Here is a 12,470-nt window from a genome sequence, read left to right as displayed (position 1 = left end):
ATGCAAATAGCTAAAACGGGGGGGCGGGGTGCCGAGTACGCGCGTTAAGTCAAACGTCTTTGTGTTTTCTCACTGAAATTGTGTTTGAATTTTAAATAAAAACATCACCATCATAAATACAATTTATGTGACAAAAGACAAAGAAGTTTCACTTAAAATGCGCATGCTCTGCACACAAAAGAAAAACATTTTTTAGGCGTCACTTGGGTTGACTTTAGGCCATTTATTCCGTTTCAATTTAGTTTCATTTCCTAGGAACAGGTAACATCCATTGGTGGGGAATTTATGAAACCAGGCATAGGTGAGTCTACCTGGAGATCAGGATCAGGTAATCACATCTTCTATTATTAAGGAAAGTAAAAGTTACCTGCACATGTTTTACAGTTGATCTCCTTCGGTGACCCATGATGCAACTACCACGTCATGTGGAGCACTGAACGGAATCTGCCCGGAAGAGGACGCCTCTTCTATAACTCCGGGTTCACGTGATCACGATGTGTCGGTGTGGCCCCTCTGACACTCACAGGGTTAACTGCTCTAACTTCCTAATTTACAAGTACATTATGATATCATTAACATGCCGAGAGGTATGTGAGCAGCTGCCACTGAATCATTATTGAGCTTACGGTCTTCTCTGTTATGTTTAAAAATAATTGTTCTTCAGTCTAAAGCAGTTTCTGTTACTATTTAAAAAACTAAAATCAAAGCGTGCATTATAATTTTGCCAAATGGCCAAATAACCAAATAAGGAAATGGGGGGAAAATGCACAAAAAGAAGAGCCCAGTCATGTCTTGTTATTTATCCCATTGTTCACAGTAGGAGATTTACTTCCCTGGTGTGAATATAATTTCCTGCCATCATCAAACTATATATATATATATACTTGTATCTAAATTGCAATAAATAATTCAGCTTTAAATAAAGAAATGTGTTTAAAAACAAACAATTCACTTTTATTTAGCATACCACCCCCACTCCTAATAATCTAATTATAACTATGGAATTTCTTCTTAAACCCTAAATAAGAGGTGCCAGATCTTGTAGCTGTGTGTGTGTTTTTTTTACTATTTAGAATGACCATATCTCTGATAGTCAAAAACTCCCATAGTTTTTGTTCTGTATGTATTCAATCCACCAATTATAGCCACTTGTTGTGCCAAAGTCTAAGTGATCCACTGGTCAGTCAGTTCAGCATACTACAATCACAGAAAGATTTGGTAGACTAAAATAACTATTAACCTATTTGTGGGGATTTGGTGGTGCTTGAGCACTGTGTACATTGGAAACAACTGCTATCAATTTGCATTAGACCTGTGTGTGCAAGAGGTAAGCCTGTGCAGGATGTCGGTTCTCATTACTCCTATGCCCCGTTTTCTTGGCATAATTTTCCGGGTCACCTGCGAGTTATTTATTTGCCCACTGTGAGGAAATGAATTTTATCATCTGTGATTTTTAAATACCCTCCGATCTCTGTTCCTAATTATTGCTTTTGCATCGCAAGACCTGTGCATAAAACCCCTGAACCAGGGGGTGTTACACAGCCAACGAAGAGCGATTTGCATTCTTCTAAATGTGTTGTGAGCAGCACGTTGATATATGTTGGGGTTCATTCAGCATGTAAAGTGCAGCACTTACCCTCCAGTACCAAGGAACAAGGTCAAACTGTTCTACAAATCTCTGCTAGAAATGGAGGTTGAAGCAGGGGCTATTACCATACCCTATTTCACCAGCCCCCATCATCCAGTAATGTACAACAAATGAACTACAGGTAGTGTACAGTCGCTGCAGTTCAGGGCTTTAAGCATAACCATTTCTTCTTCTTTTAAATTACAGAATATTTTTTTTTTACAGTCTTCCAAAATAACTTTACCTTAATATCTCAAAAACAAAGAAATTAATATTTGTAAGCTCTCAGAGTTGATATTAATCCTGTTAGCCATTTCACTGCCAGAGACGCCATCTCGGCAGTGAAAGGATTAATCAACAGATTGTACATTGACAGCACTGTATACAAACCACGGAATGGTCACTTATTATTTTAAAGTAATTCGGTGTTCACATGTACAGATACTGCGGCATTTACTGGCGCATTTGTCTCATGGGTAGAGTTTGCGCCCCCGATCATTTTTTGGCTGCTCGCAGCTAACCCGCAAATGCGTCGCGACCCGGGATAATTGAGTTTTAGCGTTGGTTGCAATACTCTGCAGAAACAAGTAGTAGGCGCTAGTGTGTCTTCAAAATCTAAATGCAATGTAATCCGTCCCTTATTCCCATTCATTTCGTACAATATGATATGTAATGGTATTTAAATGTAACCAACCACTTATTCCCCTAAAACCTTCAGATGACTAAAAAGTATTTTAAAATACGAAATATTTTTTATTAGGTTACAGTAATGACTTTATGAAAAATACAATAATACTAATGTAGCCCCTGTAAACAGCAAAGGCTATACCTATCTTCCTCCTACTGTGGTAAGTCCTATTAAGGGCAGGCACCAGTAGTTATCATGGGTTTTCCCCCTTCCTAGCCCTGCGCTGAGTGGTAGATGCAGGCCCCTGACTCTGCTGCAGGCAAGAGACAGAGGGGAGGCTCTGCTGACATCATTAGGGGCGGGGCTGACTCTATATTTAGCAGCCGCTCCTGTAAGTGACGTGTCTGTTAGTCCTGGGCTGTTGGTCCTGTTCTGTCCGAGGAGTTGGAGGAGACAGTGCGGTCTCACCTGTGCCGTCGTGCAGGAGCAAAGAGAGGAGTGGAGAGACTCAGCCACTTTGAGTAGAGCTGATAGTATCATAGACCCGGTGATCCAATGCCCCTCACCCCGCTGCTGGGGTGATGGGGAGAATCCATTCCCCACCCAGAGGCTAACCTCTGAGGTGGGCTGCGGGGTATTGACGCCCCGGCCCAGACCATCCTGTCGGAGGAGAGACTTGGAGGGAAGGAGAGGAGGAGAGTGAATAACGGGACTTTGCTGTTGTTGTTGTGGCTGCTGGTCGCCACTACATTTGGAGTCGCTGATCTGACCAATAAAGAGACAATACTTTTATACAAAGACTGTTGTGTGAGTACTGGAGCATTCAACCCTGGACCAGGGAGGTTCTTCTATACAGGTCCTATCCCATATCCCTGGGAGTATAGAAGATGGAGGCGCTGCACCACTGAGAAAGCATGGAGGCTACCACCCCAGAAGCCTGGTCCTGTCTCCCCAATAACAACGCGGGAAGCTCAGGCCCTCCTGTTCCACGCAGGTATGCACCACCAATACGCATGTAATCTGCCCTCACGCACCCTAGACACCATAGATGAGTCTGGGGGGGTGGGGTGGGTGGGGAACAAGGGTTACACTAATTTCTTCGCTCTTCTTCCAAATGTACTATCTTCTTCAATCGGCATCTTCTTTGGGCTGGCTGGCTTTTGGACATTTTCACCTGTAGAGAGACAATATTCTATATAAATTATTAATAAGTACAGTACTGTAGTATATGAATTAGATTGTGTGGTACGTGTGTGTTTCAATGGAACCTGGTTGAAACGCACGTGTGTCATTTGAGACACTACCAGTCTCCCATCGCTCCACATACAGTACAGATGAAGCAAAACTTATTGTCCATCTTGCCAAAGCCGCTTGCAGTTCAGCGGCGATCGTGGCCTGAACGGATTAACGCTCTGGTGGTCTGATAAGTGAGCGTGGACCTGTCCCCTGTCCCCCGCAGCACGATCGCAGCAAACACTGCCCCCAACCGCAGCTGTTTGGTTTCTCGGCCATGGCACTGGGGCCAGTAAGTCTTGCTACATCTGTAGGTAGGTTTTCAATAGAAATACCAACTCGGCAAGGACCCAAGTTAAACTAATGACATTGATATATTTAGTATGTTACATTTTTCTGATTTTTTTTTCAATAATTCAAACCAGTTTAAATCATTTTTAAAGTGTTTTTCTTTTTTCATTTACAGCAAGGAGGGAGAAGGGCGATTGTCTGTTGTATGTTCCATTCCAGAGATGCCGTTATACTCACGCTCCTTTGTGTCAGGATCAGAAGGCCAGGGGAAGAGATAAGGAAGTGATACGGCACAGAAAGGGGAAGTAATACACTTAACATTTTAGGTTATAATGTTCCGAATAAACTTTCAAAAATGATTTTCAATACACATCCTTGTCTTATTTTTCTTTAAAGCATCACACTTTTAATGTTTACCTCTTAGACATAACTAACTCATTTATTGAGCCAAACACAACGTTTGGACCTTATTGGCACTATGTCACTTGATATAGACCAATAAGGTCAAAATGTTGTGTTTGGCTCAATAAATGAATTAGTTATTCCAAATCCGTTTGTGCCCTGTGTTCCTTCAACTTCTACTTGCATTGGATTGATTACAGGCTATCGTTCAAACACAGGAGCACAGGTAATTGTATCATCTTTTATTATACTTTTTAGGTGTGCAGCATTTATTACATGTACTTGTACCTCTTAGACATGTCACGGTCATCAGCTCAGTTTGGTCTTATATTAAAAGTCAATTCAGCAATATATGCAATTTTTCTACATCACATAGCTTTATACATATTATACATAGCTTTTCCTACTGATTTAACCATTGCATGGATTCAAGCATTTTGGACCAAAAAGCACAAATCCAAAGTGTCAAGTAGTGTCTTGCAGTGGATCAGTAGACTCAGAAAGAAAAGAAAATGCCTTCCCCAAGACGCACTTGAAGTAAATCAAGGTCCTTCCTCTGGTATACATTTCCACTGACAAGCCCACTTTGTCATTGCTTCAGGTGCTTTAAAATCTAATATTGAAACCATACTGAAATCCTATATTAAAACCATATTGTATGTTGTGCTTATGTATAGATTTTGATTTTGTATTCACCCCAGTGACAGCTGAATTTATGCCACATGGACATTCGTTCTGGAAAGGGCTTGTAACACTCAATTCCTCATATAACCCTGCATAATTGGGGAGGGAGAACTCTTGCATGTTAGGGAGGGAACCGAAGAAGTAAGAATATATGCCTACAGTTTATGCTTTGGTGTATTCCGTGATTCCAAGCTGGAAATATTATTTTGGCTGGTGAGGTTTTTTCCAGAATTATTCCCACATGAGTTTTGTTTCAATTGGTAGCATTCGTTTTACAAATCATGTGTGTGAGTCAGTCCTCATCTTATAAATAAATAACATCTGGTCTTCTTATTAGTTTCTAAAATAAAAAAGTATTTGTGGATGGAATCGAATGAACAGTAACACAGTGCACAGTGATGAACTTTTGCTTATTGAGTAAGGATACAGGCAGTCCTCGGTTATCCAACGGAATCCGTTCTGGAAAAAGTGTTGGATAGTGAAACCGTTGTAAAACGAGTCCTATGTTAATCAGTGCTGGTATGTTCCGATAAGGCATTCAGGGGTCGGAAAACGGCTCATAAGGTTACATTGTAAAGCGTCGGATATGCCATCCGTCGTAAAGTGAAACGACGGATACAGTCTCGGTAACGAGCAGGATTCAATCCCTGGACAGGACCAAGGCCTGTAATGTGTAGAAAGCATTTATAGTATAGAGTGTGTTAAACATCCCAATCATAATGATTCTATAATGTTAAAAAAAAAGAAAAGAATATACATTTATTTCCTACAACTTATTTATGTCTCCCTGCTAGAAATACGATGGAACACACTTGGAAAAAGGAAACCATTTAAAATGTGGTCCCTGCTCTTCTGCGGCTGCTAACAATAATGACCTGACATTCACATGAGAATGGATATTGATGGTTGCTGATGGCCATTACCATTTAGTGAATAACACTCCATGGCAGGGGTCTCCATACCTGTCCTCAAGAGCCACACACAGGCAGCTTTTATGGATATCCCTGTTTCAGCACAGGTGGCTCAATCAGTGCCTCAGTGCTTGACTGAAACAGGGATATCCATAAAAGCTGGCCTGTGTGCAGCTCTTGGGGACAGGTTTGGAGACCCCTGCCTATGGCCTAGATGCACTGCTGTGTTAAATCACGGCAAATACAGTAACATGACTTGCCTGAAACAGGACGGGGCATTATTTCCCCTGAATTTGCGTCTTCTATACTAAAGTAATATTAAAAAATAATAACTGTAATTTAGCTCATTAGCACAAGGCTAATATCCTGTTATTTCAGCATAAGTGTTATCTTCAAACAACAGCAGCAGTTAAAGAAACCTTAGACAAACCCAATGGGAATATGAGAATTAAGGAGGCAATCAGCAATTTGCAAACTTTGGGAGTTGCTTTTTCTTCTTAAAAACAACAAGGTGGGACTTCTGGTATGGTGCTGCAGAAGTAGGTCGCACCTCACGTGAGCTCCTGAGCTGGTCTGAACTTCACCGATCAGAAAATCCCCAAATCGGCAAATATAAACATCAATTGGTGAGAAAAGTTGTCGGACCTAACATTACCATTTGAGTGGAAAAATTCCTATCCTTCTCTGTGCAAAATCTGCTGCACAAAAACACACGAGCAGTCAAAGCTGACAAAAGAAAGGGAGAGGCAAGCACGGCGGATATAATCTCAACAACCGACAAACAAGTAAGAGTCATAACCCCCTACGCAGACGTGATAAAAGCAGTAAAAGAATCGCTGGAACCCCTCTTTGAATTACAATCACAGCAACTAAAAGCATCCATGTCGGTTATGAAAGAGCATATCTCACAGTTGCATACTACCATTCAGAAAAACAAACACAGATTAGATCATTCAAAGATGGAGGTAGAGCAATTGAAGAAGTAACTGCGTTAACAAAAAAACAACAGATTACTATATCAAAGCTGGACAGTTTGGAAAACACAACAGAATAACCTAAGAATTTTGGTACTACCTGAGGAAGTAAAAGGCTCACGACTTCAGGATTTTCTAGCAAAAGATTTACCACGACAGCTAGGGGTAGAAGAAGTGAAACTACCGCTGACGATTGAGAGGAGCCACATATTAGACCCACCACGTGGTCAGAAGGAAGCAAAGCCCAGAGTAGTGATTCTAAAGCTACTGACTTTCCCGGATAAAATACAAATATGGAGAGCATACAAGAAACCCACACAACTCAAATATAAAGATGTGAATTTACTTCTATTCCAGGACTTTTCAGCAGAGGTGGCTACAGCAAGGAGTACTCCAAGTCCGCACGGATTTACTGTAATTAAAAGAGGGGAAAAGTTCTCCCTAGTCTACTGAGCAAAGCTACAAATCTTCACAGAGACGGGACAAAATGAATTCACTTCTCCCAGAGAGGCCGAGATGTCCTTTGCAGAAGGATTACATACAAGAAAGCCAGGCGGCGACGCCCGCAATATCCAGCAGGCAAGAAACAGACGCAGTTCCAGAAGGATGAGCAGTGGTCCTGGGAATCTTTGTTTTCTTTATGTTAGTGAAAATAAAGATAAACAGAAAATATAGTTTATGGGGAAAAACCTCCACAAAAGAGGAAAGAGTGGAAGAGAGGAACACTTAAGTATTGTTGTTATTGTAAGCTATACGCGGTTAGATGATATAATATAATGTTATAGGAATAGAAGGTAAATTTATATATTGCAAAAGATAAGGGAAAAAAATCTTAGAGGGGAGGAAATGCAAGCTAAAAACAAATTATATGCAACAATTAGGCTTACTAAATGCTATAGAAATTGTTAAAAGGGATCAAGAAGCAGAGGTAAAGAGGAGAGGGTGAATGAGTTCGCTAAACCAGTTAATGGAGTTAAAGTTAGGGAAGAATAAGACTATTAGAAGCGGAAGTTAAGAAAGTAGATGCAAAGTTAAGGTTTAATGTATGCATACTTGTACAGTATACTTTCAGCATGTACACAGAAGCTGTCATGCGGCGAGCAGGCCTGGATGAGTCCAAGATTGGCGTGAAAATAGGCGGCAGAAACATCAACAACCTCCGATACACCAACGATACTACCCTGCTGGCTCAAAACAAGAAGGATCTCGAACATCTGATCATGAAAGTCAAAGAAGAAAGTGAGAAAGTTGGACTGCGCCTGAACATTAAGACAAAGATCATGACAACAGCAAAAAATCCAAACGTTAATATCAAGCTCAACAATGAAGAAATTGAAGTGGTTAAACATTTCATCTTTCTTGGCTCCAAAATTGATTGCGATGGCAACTGCACCCCTGAGATCAAGAGACGGTTGGCACTTGGAAGAAATGCGAAGGTCAGTATGAGCAACACCTGGAAGAGTAAAGACATCAGCCTGGCAACCACATGCAGATTGGTCAGTGCGATCGTTTTCCCAATAGCAACATATGGCTGTGAAACCTGGACTCTGAGAAAGGCAGACAGGCGAAAGATCGATGCATTTGAACTGTGGTGCTGGAGACTTCAGCCAGAATAACGAACCAAGGAGTTCTGGAACGGATCAAACCGAAAATCTCACTGGAGGCAAAGATCACAAAGCAAAAGCTCTCCAACTTTGGTCACATCATCTGAAGCAAGTCGCTTGAGAAGGACGTCATGCTTGGAATGATCGGTGGCAAAAGAGGAAGAGGCCGCCCAAGAACTCGCTAGCTAGATACCATCAAGAAAGATACTGGACTGAACATAGCAGAATTGAAAGAAGCCGTGAGAGACCGGAAGACATGGAGAACACTGACCCATAGATTGGCCGAGAGTGGTACTTGACTTAACGGATAAGGAAGGAAGGACAGTATGTGTTTATGTTGTTACTAAATTCAGCAAAGATATGGAAAAATATAAAGAAATGTACAGTTTGCAAAGATGAAAATTATGTCCTAATGAGGTGAAAGGAAAAAGGCACAGGGAAAACATTGAGTGGAAAATAAAAAATGAAGTATATAACATACAAAAGTAATGCAGAATAGGTAATGGAGTCAATAAGAATAGTATCTTGGCATATACTGTAGGAGGAACTAGTGCGCCTAGTAAAATAAAGAAGATGCAGAGTTATCTGGGGAAAATAAAAGCAGAAATAGTGTTTGTCCAAGAAACACACTTAATAGATAAAGAACACGAGAAACTAAAGTGCAAATGGGTGGGTGAATAAGTTTGCCTCGGTTAATAGTAAATATAGAGGGGTTGCTATACTGGTCAAGAAAGGGTTACAAATAGAGGAATTTGACTTATTTTCAGACTCACAGGGGAGATTTGTTATATGGGATGTAAAGGTTGACAAAGAAAGATTCTCTGTAATATTTATGTGCCAAACAACTACTCAAAGGGTTTTTTCCTTAAATCCAATACAGAAACTGAGCAAATACTAAGAAGGTACAGTGGTATTGGGTGGAGATCTTGGATAAAAGTAACCAAAAACATGAAAAAAAGAAGAAGAAAAAAATACCCAGTGTCACGGTAGCTAGTGATAGGTTATAATAATACACACCAAAATATCTGGGTTGAATTGAACACGACTTAGATATAATAAATATAGTTTATTCCTTAAAGAAGGTGAACACAAGATATACAAATAACAGGCAAAATATAGACACTTACTCAGGAATGGGGATGATGAAGTAATCAGGAAACAGGATTAGGAATTCATCAGGCATCAAATAGTTGGTAAACTTGAAGTCACGAAAACACGAACAACGAACACAGCATAGGACTGACACTGGTTTATATGTAATTCCACTCCTATACCTTATCATTGAGTGCAGGCCATTGGAGAACAATTACCTGCACCCAATCTCTCCTTGCCACCTCACCTGAGGGGCACCGTAATACCTGCCCACTGGGTGGGTATTATTCTAATCAGGGGCTTATTTCCCTAGCCCCCCGCCCACAAGCCTGGCGCCTGAATGTCTAGCTTGGATAGGAAAGCCTTTGTCCAAGGTGTGACTTATAACACTTATCCTCAAGTACCCACATCCTGCTTTTCTGTTGTGCTCGCATAAACAAGCAGGGTGGGGGAGTCTTTGATCAGAGGTTTTATTGTAGACCATTTGTCTCCCTCCCTGACCATTAACATAACATATGGGCTCTGAGTTTTTATACCAGACCCAAAATACAATTCATACTACCTTCACATATTAAAATAGTCCGTTCTGTGGGTCTGAGTGGACTGAAATTTGCCAGGTCCTCATGCCAGAGGACCTTTGCCATAGTGGCCAAGTTTCAGCCCCCCACGACCCCCAGAACCGGAGATACAAAAAACAAGTTAAAATCCCCCATTAACTTCGATGCAGGATTCTCCGCCATAGCTGAAAGAAATCTCTGCTTTTCACTCTTTCCCATTGAAATCAACGGGCTCCGCCGCTATAGTCTTTCAATGGAGCAACTCCGCCATTGAAGTCTATGGGCTCCGCCGCTATAGTCTTTCAATGGAGCAACTCCGCCATTGAAGTCTATAGGAAACAACAATTTTTCACCGTTGCCCATACTCCGTCTGGTTGTTCGGAGAGGGCTGGAAATGGCCCTGCAGTCATGCCGGAACAGTGACTACATGCGACCCAAATCCCAGCCCTCTGGTCCTCACAGAACCGGAGGTATGGGCTTACACATTTTACACTTTTGGACTTAGCCGTTTTAACGCCACGCGGCTTTTTCCCCATTGGAATCAATGACCGGCACCGCCATAAGAAATGCATGGGCAAGCGTCGCCATGGGATTCAATGGGACCTCCGCTCCGCCATTAGAGTCAATGGCACGACCCTCGTGGCGGCCGCGACCCTTTACGGGGGTCCCTTATTCTCGGACCCGATGGTGGTCGTGTGTGGAGGTTCCTAGGGGCAAAAAGAACTTTATTTCTGGGTGCCCTAGAACCTAAGTTTCCCACGCCAATTGTAGTTGAACTTGAACTCAGTGTGATCAAAGCTCTCTTTAAGAAAATGTTTCCGCTCTTGCGGTCTGCAGTTTGGATGGCTGCCAACCCGTTCCTGGAGGTCGGCGTCGAGGAATCCCCATTGAAATGGATGGCTCCATTGACTTACAATGGGAAACCGCCGCTCCTCCTCTCGGGCGCCACCTGCAGGTCTTCTACCGAAACAGGCCCAAATCGCCGGAATCTCCATAAGGTTGCACTGGGCTGCAATGGCGGCTTATGGAGAGCTGCAAAATGGAGCCTGAAAAGGCGGGAAAAGGGAACAAAGGGCTATAAACACTGAACTAACATTAACCCTTTCCCTCCCGCATCAATCCCAGTGTATGTGTTGGTGCAAACACTGGAATGGGAACAATACACATTTACAGGGGAATATACATTTGAGTACCGAAGCAGGGTAAAAAACACATTACTGGACCGCAGTCCAGTTAACCCCTTGCTTCCCAAGTGAGAGCAGGGGGTGGCCCAATGGGGTGTAACCCCTTTAATACCGGGCCAAACCCCCTCTCCCATGACACCCAGTAGGATAGCATATCTAAAAAAGCACCTAGATTTAGTTGATGCATGGAGAACAGTGAACCCCGATGACACAGATTATAGTGTATGTCCAGAGCACAACAGACTCTTAGCATACAATGGTATTCCTGCCGCTCCCAATATTCACAGTCATGGTTACCCAGGTGCATAAGGGAAATATTATAGCTATATGTACAAAATTGGGTGAAAAAGAAATTTCATCCAAAAATAATCCCTTTTTGATTGTGTGTGTGTGTGAGGATAATGTTATCCAGGGTACAAATACTCCTTCAAAACAGAGTAATTATAGCATTTAAAATTGGAGCAATATTAATCTTCTTGTCAATTTTAGACTGTTTGTCTATCAGGCCATAGTGCCAAGTATATGAAAATCTAAACAACAAGGATCCCATTGGAATATACTGGTACTGATAACCAATACATTTTGAGAGGTATCTCTCCATATAAACATACTGCTATCTCACAGTACTCTATTGGAGTTTTTGAAGTGAAACTTCTTTAGTGGCACCTATTCTGATGGGGCAAAACGGGAGAGATGGGGGACGAGATGTGAAACGGAAGTGACGTCATGGCTCCCCCTCCCCCCACACGTCTCCCCCCACATGGCCGATCACATATGCGGTAGTCGGCGGCAATAGCCGCTGGCGCCACTCCTAACGGCCGCCATTCTCCCCATACGTCGGACTTATGGACATGCGCAGAAGCGGCTGGCAGCAGCGCCGTTCCCCCAAATTTAATCGCCGCCGCCACTCCTACACCGGACGCCACGGCTCGGAGACCCGGTGCCGGACGGCAGCCCGAGGAGATACAGGTGCCAGACCGCAGCCCGAGGAGATACAGGTGCCAGACCGCAGCCCAAGGAGATGCTGGTACTAATCATTGGGAGCTGGGAATGCCGCACGTGGGAGGAGCTTGTTTCCACACCGGTGACTGGAGGACCGGGCGCTTTGGTGGTGGGGGGTGGGAGGAGTCACGCGGTGTAGGAGAGGAGCAGGGATAGAGTGGTAGGTAAAGAAGGCTGATGGAGTGATACAGGGGGAGTGAGGAGAGAGAGAGGTGCAGGGTGATAGGGAGGGGGGTTGGTACAGAGGTAGAAGACCAGACAGTACCTGACATGGAGAGCAG

The sequence above is a fragment of the Ascaphus truei genome, chromosome 2 (assembly GCF_040206685.1).
Source record: "Ascaphus truei isolate aAscTru1 chromosome 2, aAscTru1.hap1, whole genome shotgun sequence".
Lineage (NCBI taxonomy): Eukaryota > Metazoa > Chordata > Amphibia > Anura > Ascaphidae > Ascaphus > Ascaphus truei.
Note: the sequence above shows the minus strand (reverse complement) of the source record.